General features: G+C 31.4%; 1 protein-coding gene across 6 annotated transcripts in view; it reads right to left on the bottom strand.

Moving 5' to 3' along the window:
- Positions 1–14,260, bottom strand: part of LOC148613927 (suppressor of lurcher protein 1-like) — a 189,477-nt gene that overhangs the window by 119,398 nt on the left and 55,819 nt on the right. For 2 of the 6 annotated variants that reach the window (XM_088587635.1, XM_088587639.1), the window contains exon 1: positions 12,010–12,153. The exons of the other annotated variants lie outside the window; for them this stretch is intronic. The gene's annotated coding sequence lies outside the window, so the exon portion shown is untranslated. Of the gene's footprint in view, positions 1–12,009; positions 12,154–14,260 lie in introns of those variants that run through there. 6 annotated transcript variants of the gene reach the window in all.

Below are 14,260 nucleotides of genomic sequence, written 5' to 3'. Positions count from 1 at the left end.
TTTGATTACTGCTATAACCTTGGTTCCCTTGATTACTCCCTTGATCTATTCAGATCTTATGAAACTAATATAATGTAGTTAAAAACGAAAAATAAGACTTACATTGCCAAAAGAAGTAACTGTCAACTCAGGTTAATTAATTTAGTAAATTGGGAGCATACAATTAGATGCAGCATACTGATAAGCTATTGTACTACATATTTAGTACATATGTGCTACCTTGACGTCAGTAATGTCGGTGTCTTTCGATGAACAATGTTCTATTCAAGTAATCCTAATAAATAATGCAAAATTCTGTTCCGTGAGAAATAAAACTCTACTAAAATACCTTACTTGGGAAATAATTAATATTTCATTCAAATAGCTCTTTTCCTCGTGTAACGCAGAGAACTGATACTTATTTACTGAGTTCGGAACAAAAGCTATAAATTAAAGCCTTTCAATAGGAATTTCAATGAATCTTGTAAATAATGCGGTAATTCATTGAACATGAAACAACACTAAAACGTCAAGAGAGTAAGTTCAGGAGATTGCATAAAGTAACAGGTAAAATGAAACTTTCAATGGGTTAACTTTTATAAATATTTCAGTATTCAGATGCATTCCCTTTCAGTAGCGCTTGTTCAGATTTTGCCTTGATATTCAGGGTTTTTCATTGATGCCTCCTTGTTAAGCGAATCAGTTTCTCACTTTTTCGTTTTTATGCCTTCCTTACGTAATTCCTTTTTCGGCAGTATATGATTATGTAAGAACAAAAAACATAACATGCTCCGACGCAAAATAAAGATCAGCTTTTCTCCAGCTATATGTGAGTCATGCAAAATGTGATACATGGTTGGAATACCTATATACTTTCTTTTTTTATATTTTGTTTCAAATGCATTAGTACATAGAAAATTAATTGTGGATTTTCACAAAGGCCGTGTTCATAAGATCTATAGATTATAAAGAATACACTGTAGAATTCAAAACTATGGAGATTACACGGTCAATGACACTAAATGCAGTAGAAACCATAGAATTGTCAATGTGAATTACATCCTTAAAGCAGACAGATTGGGATGAATGATTATGCATTCCATCATAAAGATCTACAAAGCAACTTACCATAAACAAAAACAAAAAACAAAAACAAAAACAAAACAAAAAACAACAACAAAAAAACAACAAAAAACAACAAAAAACAAGAAAAAAAATTAAAAAATTAAAAAAACAATAAAAAAAAACAAATAAAAATAAAAATAAATAAATTAATAAAATTGTGTAGCCTTTTTGTGGTGTATCACATATTACAGAATTTGCATGATTCTTACAAAGACCGATACTTAAAACGTCATCTATTTTTTACGCATACGAAAAGAAAATTATACATAATATACTGACTCATAACGGTATAAAATGTCAAAAAATCACAATAAATGACTACCTTTTGGAGACAACCCATTGTTGTATCATGCACAGTAATGTAATATTAAAACAACTATCTAAGCACATGACACTAAAGGCGCCTCCGAGACGGGTGAACTTACATAAAAGAAGAAATTGCCTTTTTTTGTTCTAAACACATCTCACGAAAAAATTGGTATATATCATATCAGAAAAAAAAGTTATGATGGTTTAAAAGTATATTCTGAAGATATTAAGCCGTCATACCAATATTTGAAAAGACAAATCGTTTTTATAATTGAAAGGCTGCACTTTATACCAATTATGTCAAAGGTTATCCTACATCACTTCGTCATAAAAAAATCGTTCATTTGCAATTAATACAAATTGCATTTCTGCTTATATTTTTCTCCTTTTTTCCCTAAATGAACTAATGATCATCAAAAATCAAAGACACTACAATCTGCGGATAACTAATGTCTCTATTTACCCTTTCATCGCCAGAGCGTACGGTTAATGGCAAAAAATTAGATCGGAGTCGAAGTCCATGTCATAGGATAACGGATTGCAGTTTCCGTAACACATTTTTCAGATACGATCATCAAATGGCGTTTTTATTACAGTCTGACAAAAACGGATCAATGTGTTTCCCCCATGAGACTAGTTTTTTTTCCTTAAGAATGACATAAAATATCTTTTAAATGGCGGCTGATGTATGATTAAAAAAACTTATTTCAAAATGAAAACAGTGAATGTTAATGCATGTTAGAATGTTAAAGAGGTAATACTACTAATGATAATAATAAAATAATAATAGACGAATCTTTATTTCTATAAATTAGCAGTACAAACGGGATATCGAGTGTTTGTTTTTTTTCTGATTTGACCTACGAGATCTAATTTTATTGATAGAAATGAACCCACAAGGGAAAATGTCATAAAACCACGAAAAAGGTTATGATGTGTCATGCTGATATTATTTTTGATTTTTTTTTTTATAAAAGTACCGAATGTCGATAAAGAATAAACTGTCAACCTTTCTAAGGGGAAACAGCTACTGCTTTATTTTTTGAAAAGTTTATATGAACTTTCAGATGGCAGAAATCTGATCATTCAAATGCGATTACTGTAAAAACAGTAAGTATTCAAAAACTAGGAAACTCTATATCATGATAGATACAACGCAATTTAAATGATGCCTTAATTCGAAAGTCCTACAGTAATGAGAGCGTACGGGGTTCGTTTAAAGAATGATTCAATGGTGGATCCTAATCCATGAAATATATTTCCGTTGTTATATGGATAGAACTAGGGATAAATATAATATAAAAAATAGATCATAAACGAAGGTCAAATGTAATTCTAAAAGCATAATATGTAATCGATTGAGTTTTGATCGTGTATAAATTTAATAAAAAGGTTCAGACTATAGAAGATAATTTAAAATTTGACATTGAGATAACGACATCTAAGCTGTAATATCGTCTGACTATTTCTCAATTTTATGTACTATCAGTTACATATTGAGGTCAGAAACTCTATCTAAAGCAATGAATAGAATCAACTTCCCACCTACGCAATATAATTTTATTTTCCCTTCTCATTTGCTCTTCACTTCAATAAAATTCCGCTGTTCTTTATAGAAAATTCACTATATATACATTCTTATTACGTTATCATAATATGTTGTAGAAGTATCTCGGTGGCACATTATCAATGCGCATTAAGCGTATGTTTTTTTGTAAGTTCCATATACATGTAATATTAAGAACATTGGTTCGTATTTGTTTCTGTCTATGCAGTGTATTTGTCAAGCTTACTAATACTTATTAAATGGCACTAGAAGTTATGAAACGAAAAGCCTTCTTAAATAAACAAATATAAATAAACAATCAGAAACAAAGCAAGACAAAACAAAAATATCAAATCAGAAAAAAAAACAAAACAAAAAAAAATAATAATAATAAAATAAAAATAAATAATTAAAAAAATAATAAAAAAGAAAAACAAATAATCAAGAAATCAAGGGAAATTGATAAAAGTTGACGAAAGAGATCTAATAGTAATCAAGGGAACCAAGGTTATAGCCATTTGTCTCAAATGACAAACATCATTTGTCTTTCTGTACATCAGCAGTACTTCCTTATAAACGTAGCTGTTTAGAATATTGTTAATTTTATTCATAAATAAAACTGTAAACATAAAAACGAATGTGAAAGAGTAATCAAGGGAACCAAGGTTAAAGCGGTAATCAAAAGAATGTAATCCAGAGACAAAGACCAGACATGGAAAACAGACATACACAACAAAAAACATAAAGTAATTCAAATCATACAAAGTCACAAAAGCAAATGGGCAACTCGGACGCCACTAAAAACTTGGAGCATGGACAAGGTGCACCGGTTGGGTAAGCGTCCTCTGCTTTTCTAGAAACACCCGTCGAGCTGCTCATAAAAAGTCAAGTCCAGGGTAGACAAACGAGGAAAGGAAAACTATGACCCGTTTGAATAAATCAGTTTTTATGGTGTTGATGGATACACTATAACGATCCACGAGTTCATGATGACGACCATAAAACTTCTGTTGTGATGACTTCAATCTTGTAGCAACACAACCCTGTTCCAGAAGCATATTTGTTAGAGTTGTAGCGCGATACAAAAAGTCTGCGTAATTTCGGCAAGCTCAGGCATAACGTATGAGTTGTGATATGAACACTCCATACGCAGATGCCACAGATGAAAGGGAAATTGACAATTCTGAATGAAAAAAATAATGGATACAGATTTGGATTCGAACAAAATGGCACGAATTTGATAAAATCATTTTTCTCCCTTTTATTCATTTGTTTTCTGTTCATTAGTATTTTCTGCCTGGTAAAAACAACTTTCTGGACACGTACAACATAACGTTGAACAATAATGAATGCGGTTAGAAACAAACCTCTGTTTAGTATTTCCTGCACATTCCCTTGAGAATAATACAGAGCTTGCAATGTGGAGTTTAGTTTTAAAACTGACCCTAATGTTCAGGATGAGTATAAGGTAATAGCATTCTAAAATTACATAACAATTGGTTGCAATGAAAACTGTAATTGAACTGAGTTTATCCCTTGGTATTTTACAGTAAAGTACTGGATCAATAAGCATTGCAGAACTAGTGCGTCAAATGTCGAAACAAAACAGAATATTCATAACTAATTCCATATAAAATGAATTTAATACCTAGAACATTACTTATTTGGTAATCTTACTATTCTAACTAAATGTTTAAGTGTTGCCGGTGAGTGTAACATAAGGAGGTTGACCTAGGGTAAGGGACATGACTTAAGAAGTCAGCGATATGTTTGTATCATATTCAATTTCACCAAAGTCTATCAAGCTTTCATTTGACACAGAATGAAATTAAATTAAGTTACTTTGATGTTTACATGACATTGATGTATAATGCTGGATACAAACGTTCCGATGAGTTGTAAGGGTTGTGTCCCTTACCCTAGGTCTACCTCCGTAACCGACATAGGGAATTCTTTCAAGTTGAAAACAAGTCATCGTATTGTTTGAGCTATAGATAAATTTTTTTAATACTAGTAATTGATTCCCCAAAACGAAAAGGAAAAAATATATACCGAAGCGTAAAAATATGACAAATCAGAGAGAAAACTATTCAGGCAAACAATTTTAGGAAGACACAATATGAAACCAGGTACCTCCTTTTCAGCTTTAAATAGCTGTCTTTTTAAGAATCATGCAAATTCTGTAATATGTGATACATCCTAAAAAAAGGCTTCATATTTTTATTTTTGTAATTAAGTTGTTGTATGGGTTTTTATCATGAAATGTGTATTTATTCATTCCAAACTGTCTGCTCTTAGAAGATAATCAACACTGAAAATCCAATAGATTCTACATTTACAGAGCTACCACCTACATTTTGAAATCTTCAGGGCATTCTATATAATTTTTATCTCCTAAGGTTTTCCAACCATGTATCACATTTAGCATGGTTCTTAGCTGGAGTGCTCAATATTTAATCTCAGAGTTCAACATTCAAATAACATTCTTTGTCAGACATTGCAATGTTCTTAACTGAGATTTGATGAAGTAGATAATTGAAATATTTGTTTGTGTTTCATTAGCTAGGAAGAAAATTTCTCACTCCTCCAATGATGGGCAAATCTCATCTGACAAAGCATAATATTGATATAAGATTTAAGCTTTACTCATGATATAACTTTTGACATGGTGTGCATAAAATATTAAGGCGCTTACGAAACGATAACAACGGTGTCTTATAGCGCATTATAATATCAAATGAACAAACGAAAGTGAGGATGCTATGCAAAAATATAACAAATATTTCAGAAGGCTGCATGGACTAACTAACAAGAATAGGGAATCGTAACTTTTGTTGACACACTTGCGTAACAAGAATTAAAGCCTTTTAGTGACTTTGTAGATTCGACTCCTTGAGTAAGATTCGAAATGAAGTCTTTGTATGGCGTTATTTTGCACAGAAAAAAGAAATTTGAATTTCAAAATATTAGTCTTTTTTATTTTCCTGAATGGCTGAAAGTAGACAACGAAAAGCGTTGGAATTAATATCCTCACACGTACAGCTTTTATTGCCTCTTGAAAATGGTGTAGGTCTAAGCTCCCAGTTTTTAGGGGAGTCCGAGTTCCTTATATACATTTATTGCTTTGTACGTATTTTTTTGGTTATTTCATGTTATTATTTGTATGTGTTTGTTTTCCAAGTCTGGTCTTTGTCCCTGGGTTATATTCTTTTGGTTTCCGCTAGAATTTTTGTTCCCTTGATTACTCCTTAGCGACGCTGCTAGTTTCCAACAACTACAGACAATTTGACAAGGAGGCGGTAACTTGTCTTCAAATCATATCATAAGCATAATGTGTGTGTCTGCTTTATTACAAAAAAAAAAAAAAAAATAATAAAAAAAAAATCCAGTTTTATATATTGTAAATTTCTATATGCTGTACACGTGTTTCAAGGAGTAACCTTTCATTAGCAAAATTAAAATCAAATATGTAGGAAGATCAAAATCAAAACAATTAGTTGTAAACAAGAAGTACGCAAAACCAAAAAAAGAGGAAGCCAAGTCTATCATTGAGCGGTTTTACCATATGCAATGCAAGAAATGAAGTCTCAGTGTTTCATGTATTTTTAAATTTGGAATACTCCAAGATTTCATAAATTTGGTAGATAAAATATGATATAATTCGGGGTCAAACAAGTCTGACTATTGGGTTGGTGAATACCCTCTTTAAATGTAACACCATTTCAATTACATATCATAAGTCTAAATTGTTATCTGTGCAAGTGTTTTTTTGTTTTTGTTTTGCTTTTTTTAAAAGAAATATCCATGTTTAACATTCTTTCTCATTCCAAGCGCAATATTTTGTTTTAATTGTAAACGTCAAATAACAATAACATGTCAAAAAAACTGTGATGAAATACGTATTGATTTCTATTGTAAATGTAGTTGTAAATATTACAGAAAATCAACACCAAGTTAAGATGACCTATTCACGTAAGTAATGATTTATTGTATACTTTAAACACATGGGACTGCTGGTCTGATGTATCGCTGAACTGAATGTATCACAGAGGAATCATATACAGATTGATATTAATGATTTCAACTTTCACGTAGGCTGAACATGTTATTTTGCTCTTACGGAAAAGAGAATAAAGAAAGAATTAAAAAACAATACAATTGCACTCTTATCTTATTCTTATAAGATAGTTTTTTATTTCATACGGACCAACCCTTCTTCAAATATGATTTTAAACGATATAAGTCTGTATTTGTTGTACTAGATATACAATACACGTATAAAATTTAAGGAGGTAGACCTAGAGAAAGGGACACAACTCTTAAAAATCATTCAAACATTTGTATTCAGCATTTTACATCAATCATATGTACGCATCTATTTAACTTGGATTCATTTTTATACTGCTTCAAACAAAAGCTCGAGAGGCTTTCATAAAATTTAATATGATATAAATATATCACTGATTTCATGGGTTATATCCCTTACCCTAGGTGTACTTCCTCAATCATTTGGAATTCAATTTGCTTTTAATATGATTAAAATTGTTTTATTCAAGAATGTAAATCTCGTCATTTTGGAGCTTATACAGCTCCTGAATGGTACAAATATCCAACTTACACTATTTTCCATCCCCCATTCTCCTTTGTCCCCATCTCCATTGATCACTGAGAATTCCCTTTCTCCATTGAAAACTCCACGTCCCCCATTTAATCCCAATTGTACATACCGTATCAAATATGTATATTAACAAATTAAATGTGATATTTTTAAATAACACAATAAAATCAAATTCTATACATTTTCCAAATAAATAAATACTAAAAAATATAATTTCCCCATCCTGCATTCAAACTCCCCATCCTCCAGTACACTATCCCCAACCACAATCATCACTCCATATTCCCCATTCCCCATATACTATAGAATATGAAGTTTTCAACATACAAGTACTATATCAGTTGAAATATATCTTCATTCTTTACATACTAATATCGGGATAAATATATGTGTATTAAAGCTGTGGAATGCATTTATAAGTAACTAGTTCAGTTTGCCACCCGCATGTTAGAACAAGACTAGACAGGACAAAATCAAAAATAAAAACTATATGACATAAGCTGACGCAGTTTATACTATTAAGAGCGGTATATTCAGTACCTGTATGGGATAAACTTCCCATTTTATGGGATATGGGCCAACGGGGCATGGGGAATGGGGCAATGGGGAATGGAGCAAGTGGGAACTTTATCCCATACAGGGACTGTATATGACTGGTAGCATTAGTAATGATTTGTGTTTAGAATAGAACTTAATCAAAGTCGTAGTTTCACCTCTGTTTATTTTTTGCATATAATTCGACTTCACAAAATTGTAATATTCAGTGGTACAACATAGCATCTTACCATTTTAATCACATATCAATAAATGATTACTATGCGGTTCTATTATTATCATCAGTTAAGATAAATGACACATATGATTTGAAATTATTACTGGAACAAGCAAACATTATAGCGTTGAGAAACTCAATTTTAAAAAGAAATTATCCATAGATATTAAATTAGGAAACACAAATCAGTCCGGAATGAGATAAAGAGTCGGGACTGGAATCATACAAATGTGATAACCCCAAGAAGCTGTTTTTACAATAGTCGAAATTGAAATACAGATCTAAAGGAAGTATCATTCTTACACGTTTCTAGAAAACTGATTTCTTAAATCACTTTCATAAAAGTTCGTGTTTCATATTCCTTTAGAACAAATGCAAACATAACTGTAAACCTCTTAATTACAATATTCTTACAGCAATCGGTACATCCTCGGCCAATCGGAGACTTTATTTTATATTTTAATTGATATATTGTCTTATTTTTTGTTTGTTTTATACTTCACCTCTATTTACAAACAATGCTTTTTAAAAAAAAACAAAATAACAAAAAAACAAAAAACAAAACAAAACAAAAAAAAAAAAAAAAAAAAAAATATATATGTATAAATGTTTAAAAATTTAAAATAGTAATAATAAAAATATTTATGATAATAGTAATCATGACGACAAACAAAAAATCTGTGTTTTTTTAAAACTTATAATATTTAGTCTGTGTTCTCTTTTCATTTGAATCGTAGTGGCATAATGTAATATGCTTGCAAGTCTCTGTTAATTCGACTCTAATTTAAGCAAAAATATTATTCAAATTTAATATTCACATTTGGAAGAGTAATCAAGGGAAACAAGGTTATAGCGGTAATCAAAAGAATGTAATCCAGGGACAAAGACCAGACATGGAAAACAGACATACACAACAAAGAACATAAAGTAACTAAAATCATACATACAAAGTAACAAAAGCAAATGAGCAACTCGGATTCCACTACAAACTGGGAGCATGGACCAGATGCACCGGAAGGGTAAGCGTCCTCTGCCTTTCTAGAAACACCCGCCGAGTTGCTCATAAAAAGTCAAGTCCGGGATAGAAAACGAGGAAAGGAAAACTATGACCCGTTGAATAAATCAGTTTTCATGGTGCAGATATATACACCATAACGATCCACGAGTTCATGATGACGACCATAAAACTTCTGTTGTGATGACTTCAATCTTGTAGCAACATAACCTTGTTCCAGAAGCCTACCTGGTAGAGTTCTAGCGCGATACAAAAAGTCTGCGTAGTTTTGGCAAGCTCAGGCATAATGTAGAAGTTGTGATATGAACATTCCATACGCAGATGCTGAAGGGATGTTGCAACAGATGAAAGGAAAGTTGACTTTTCTGAATGAAAAGTCATCACGTTTGTCGTAAAGTTTGGTCAAGAGTTTTCCTTTACCATCGATTTCTAAGTGTAGGTATAATATAATAATAATGATACAAATAATGATGATAATGCTAATGATAAAACATCATATCAACCCTATAAATACATGTAGCATTCATTCAGAATGACTTCTTAAAAAAAGACATCAAGAGACATGTAAATTTAAAGGAATTGCTAATCAAAATATAAACTACTGTAGCAAATAGTAGATCCGTAAATTCCTTTTACAAATTGTTCTCTTCGAATTTATATGGAGAAAAACCGTGGGCCATAACTAATTTTTTAACGGATTTCTTACAAGAGAACAGTTTTCTGATATCTCATGTCAAAATTAAACATTATTCACAAAATAAATGAAAATATTAGAAAATAAAACCAACGATAAAGGAGTCCGACATGAAAAAGGGTAAATTGAGTTATAATTTCATCGAAATGCACTGAAAATGAACATATCAAGGGTAAAAATCTTCATCTTTCTAACATTCTATTGAAGAAATTCTGAGCAGATATCAAATAATAGTCTTTCCAAATAGAGAACGCACAATTGAGTGATATTACATTGTCAGATCTGTGGGCTTTTGACAGGTATGTCTCTGTTATTTTTTTTTCAATTTAGACTGATTCTTACAAATACTTACACTTAAAGAGTTTCAATGTATTACGCAATTCCATTCCATAAGTATGAGGTAACAGAACACAATTACATATAAAAAGTTTATTTTTTATTCTTAGCACATAGAGACGCAATATTGGTATTGTATATTATTTTAAGGGGCACAAAAGAATAAATAGCTTCCAAAAAAGCTATTTATATGAGCATTGATCATTCTTTGTCCGTTTATTGGATTTCCGTATTCAGAATGAACAACTTTATAGACACAGATTACTGGGAAACTCCCATGTGCTTCTATCATTTTAACGGATGGTCAATATTGACTAGACTGTATACACTGGAGATTGTTCATAACTCAATAGAATTTTTTATTAACTCGTGGACTGTTGATTAGGTATGAAACGAACGGAAAAAAAAATGTTACATCATATACATCGAACAAATTGCCAGAAACAGTAGTCGAACCTTAGCCAGTTAAAGGTCACAACAACAATCTGAAATCACACGGTAAAACACTGGATATTAAATTTACGCCCGATATATACGAACCCGAAGATGATAATTAGAAAATTGAAAGGGGTCTTTGGGACTCAAGGCCTAGATGTGTAACCACGGGGCAGGTAACAAATGTAAAGATAAACGAATGAAGTCGATGAAGTCAGTGATAAGGTTGTCAATTTGATACACAAATTAAGAATTCAAAGCCATAAATATAATGGAGTAAAATAGTCGATTAACATGCATATCAATAATGTAAATGTCTTGAAGGACTTCGTTTCTAAATATTTCACTACAATATATCTATCTAGTACTATGTTAGTGTAAATAAGGTATGTTAAGAAGTTTTAAGTGTACACATCTGTTATACTTGTCAAAATTTTGATTGATGTCTAAAAATAATGCACACTTGGCAAAAACTTGTCACAATCTCCAAGAAAGAGAATAAAAAAGTAATCTTACAATCACATGTGACATCAACGACGTTTATAAGGACATATCTTGTCTCAAATGCTTAAAATGATTTAACCATTGCAGTTAGCCCTGTATACTTTCTGTGTTTAATTCTGAACTAAATTCACGTTCACCGAATTGCAGTATATGGATGATTCAAATTGTTTGTCTATATTTGATTTTTTTTAACTTTCCAACGTATATTTGAAAAAATAGGAAATCCATTTAGAACACATCAACCTTTAATATAGCAATACTACTGCATTTACAGGACTCAAGGTTGCTTGAAAGTGGTCGCAAGAAGAGCAATATTTTCCTTTTTTTTCAGTTAAAAGGGAGATATCATTCAAATTTATTTTTATAAAAAAAAGTTTTCTGAGTAAATCAAATAAATACTACCCCCACATTAACTCTGATGTGCTCTGATGCATTTACATCGTTTTTGACTCATTTTCAAGCTCTACTTCTAGCATAGCAACTATTTAAATATGAATAAACTAATTAACTAATTTAATATCAATAAAAATTTTTCTTGACCAGTGACACATTCCCTATGATTACGAGTTGGTACCTGTAAAATAAACCAGAACATTTCTTTTTTTTTCTTTGTCATGTCTTAGGCCGGTTGATGCGTACGAATGTGTATTGTTGAACAAATATTATCAAATCCTACCTCTAATGTAAATATCTCCTGGTACAAAAAGCTTAGATTTTCACCAAAGTAGGCAGTCACTTTGATCTTAAAATCAGGAAGTTCCAAAAGCTATTGGAGCTGCTCTTTCTATAGAAATAATCCCTGACACTAACACTAATAGCTATCGTCTTGCTGAATTTATCACGCCGATGAAAGTATTATAATTGTTATGGAATTTATATTGATTTTTGCTAAATATGGTGGTAAATAAAACGGAAATATGACAGCACGTTTTGAAGACCTGTTACCAACAGCGTTTTGATTTATAGATTTTCATGGACACAAGGGATTGCAGGTCTGATGTTCTTGGAAACCGCATGTGTCATTGAGCAGTTTTGTACAAATTGAAATTAATGACATAGTCTCTTATGTAGGAAGAACATGTTTCTTTAAGGGAAAACACTGTTAACTAAGACAGAAGTGTATACTTAAACAAATACTGATAAGGTCTTGTCGTAATTCTAGATTCTTAAAAAGTGCTTCAAAGGATATACAAAATTATATTTCAGTGTAAATGTACGGAGTACACGATAATTGACATCAAATATCTGAGGGACAAGCATGCGACTCTTCCTCTCACAATAACTCGGTGTAAAGAATGTCAATACACTAATACTTGTATGTAATTCTTCCCTAGTGAAATTTAATGACAGTTTAGATTTTTAAATATTTAGCTATTAGTTTTTATATGAATTAGAAAACAGGGACACAGGAGAACATTCACAAGGATTCAATATATAGGAGAATGAAACATCAATGCGTGCAGGATAGGACAATTTAAAGACATCAGAATTGAAGTACAAGGCCAAAAAGATATAAGTTCTATTGACAATTTTTTCTGTCTGAGATATTTGATCTCAGAATAAAGCCGCCATAGTTAATAAATTGCCTATTTCAATTGACAGAATTACGTTAAATTGATTGTGGCTTCTTATATAATCCAAATAACGTCAGTTTATATGTTTCGTCATAACATGTTATCATAATGTTTCAAGCTCCTCGTGATATTTTCGGTATCGACTGCAGAATTCCGAAGTCTGTATGTAATGGAATTAAGTCACTTCTGCATTGTAGATATATAAATGTTTCATTGACGACGAAGCCACAAATATAAATAATGTAAAACAATAAAAATTCTGAAAACTGAATAATCGTTCAATTTCATTCACTTGTATATGATAATGTTAAAACCCCAAAGTCATTTAAAACGGATATTTGGCAGGGAAAATATATTTCAATACTTTTCCGCTGTCTATGCTAGAAAGTGCCAGTCTATAAAACAATTACATAATTGCAAAACAATGTTAACATTTAATTTTTTACTTAATATTCATAAGTGCTTACAAACGTCTTGCATATACATGTACAACACCGTGGTTGCGTGCACTTAAGACATGTTCTATTGGCACCTTGACAAGAGGATTTGTTATCATTAAGACAAATATATAAGCAATGGACGTGCCATAAAAAATGTAATTGGCAACATATCGAGAAATACCAACATAAGTAGCAAAACCCAAAAATACCTATCATAAAAATGTACATAACTGTAAAGAAGGAAACCTGCATCAGCAGCATTAAAGCCATTGACTCAAGTAGTTCAAGATAAAAACATAATTAAGTGTATACAAGAAGTACTCAGAACAAAAGATATTGTAATTGGAAGCCAAAATAAGTCCCATCAAAGCATAAGAAGCAATTTTGACCTATTTTACATATTGGAAGTATAAAATAAGAAGTTAATGTATGTGTAAAATTGACACAATACACCTGAAGCAACTAGAATTCTAAAGAAAATATTGTTTTGCACTAGAAAACAAATACGATTGCAGATGTTCATGCTGCTGATAAAATGTTCCGTTTCAAATACGAAAAGATGACATCTTTTTCTGCGTTTTAGCAATTATGTACGGGAGATGCTTATTGGCTTGATTTTATATTTGGTTGTCTAGGATGTATTTACGTGCAACTTTTCATTTCTTGTAAACACCAAGCATATTTGGGATAGAAAGGAGGACAGAAGCCCCTTGTGTCCGAAAAGTTTGGTTGATTACATAGTGAAAAACCTTAAATCATTGGAGTGGCTACCAATTATGCCAGGCAGCACCCTCCCCTTTTTGGATGCGTTATCCGTCAATGCGAATAGCATGCCATAGGTCATTTCGTGATAGCAATATCACTTCTTTGAATGATAAAATGGGTGAATTGTAAACAGAAACATTTATTTCTA

Source organism: Perna viridis, chromosome 6 (genome assembly GCF_037379345.1).
Source record: "Perna viridis isolate PV_CMFRI_1.1 ecotype Kerala chromosome 6, ASM3737934v1, whole genome shotgun sequence".
NCBI classification, from domain to species: Eukaryota; Metazoa; Mollusca; class Bivalvia; order Mytilida; family Mytilidae; genus Perna; species Perna viridis.
This window is presented reverse-complemented; position numbering and strand designations above follow the sequence as displayed.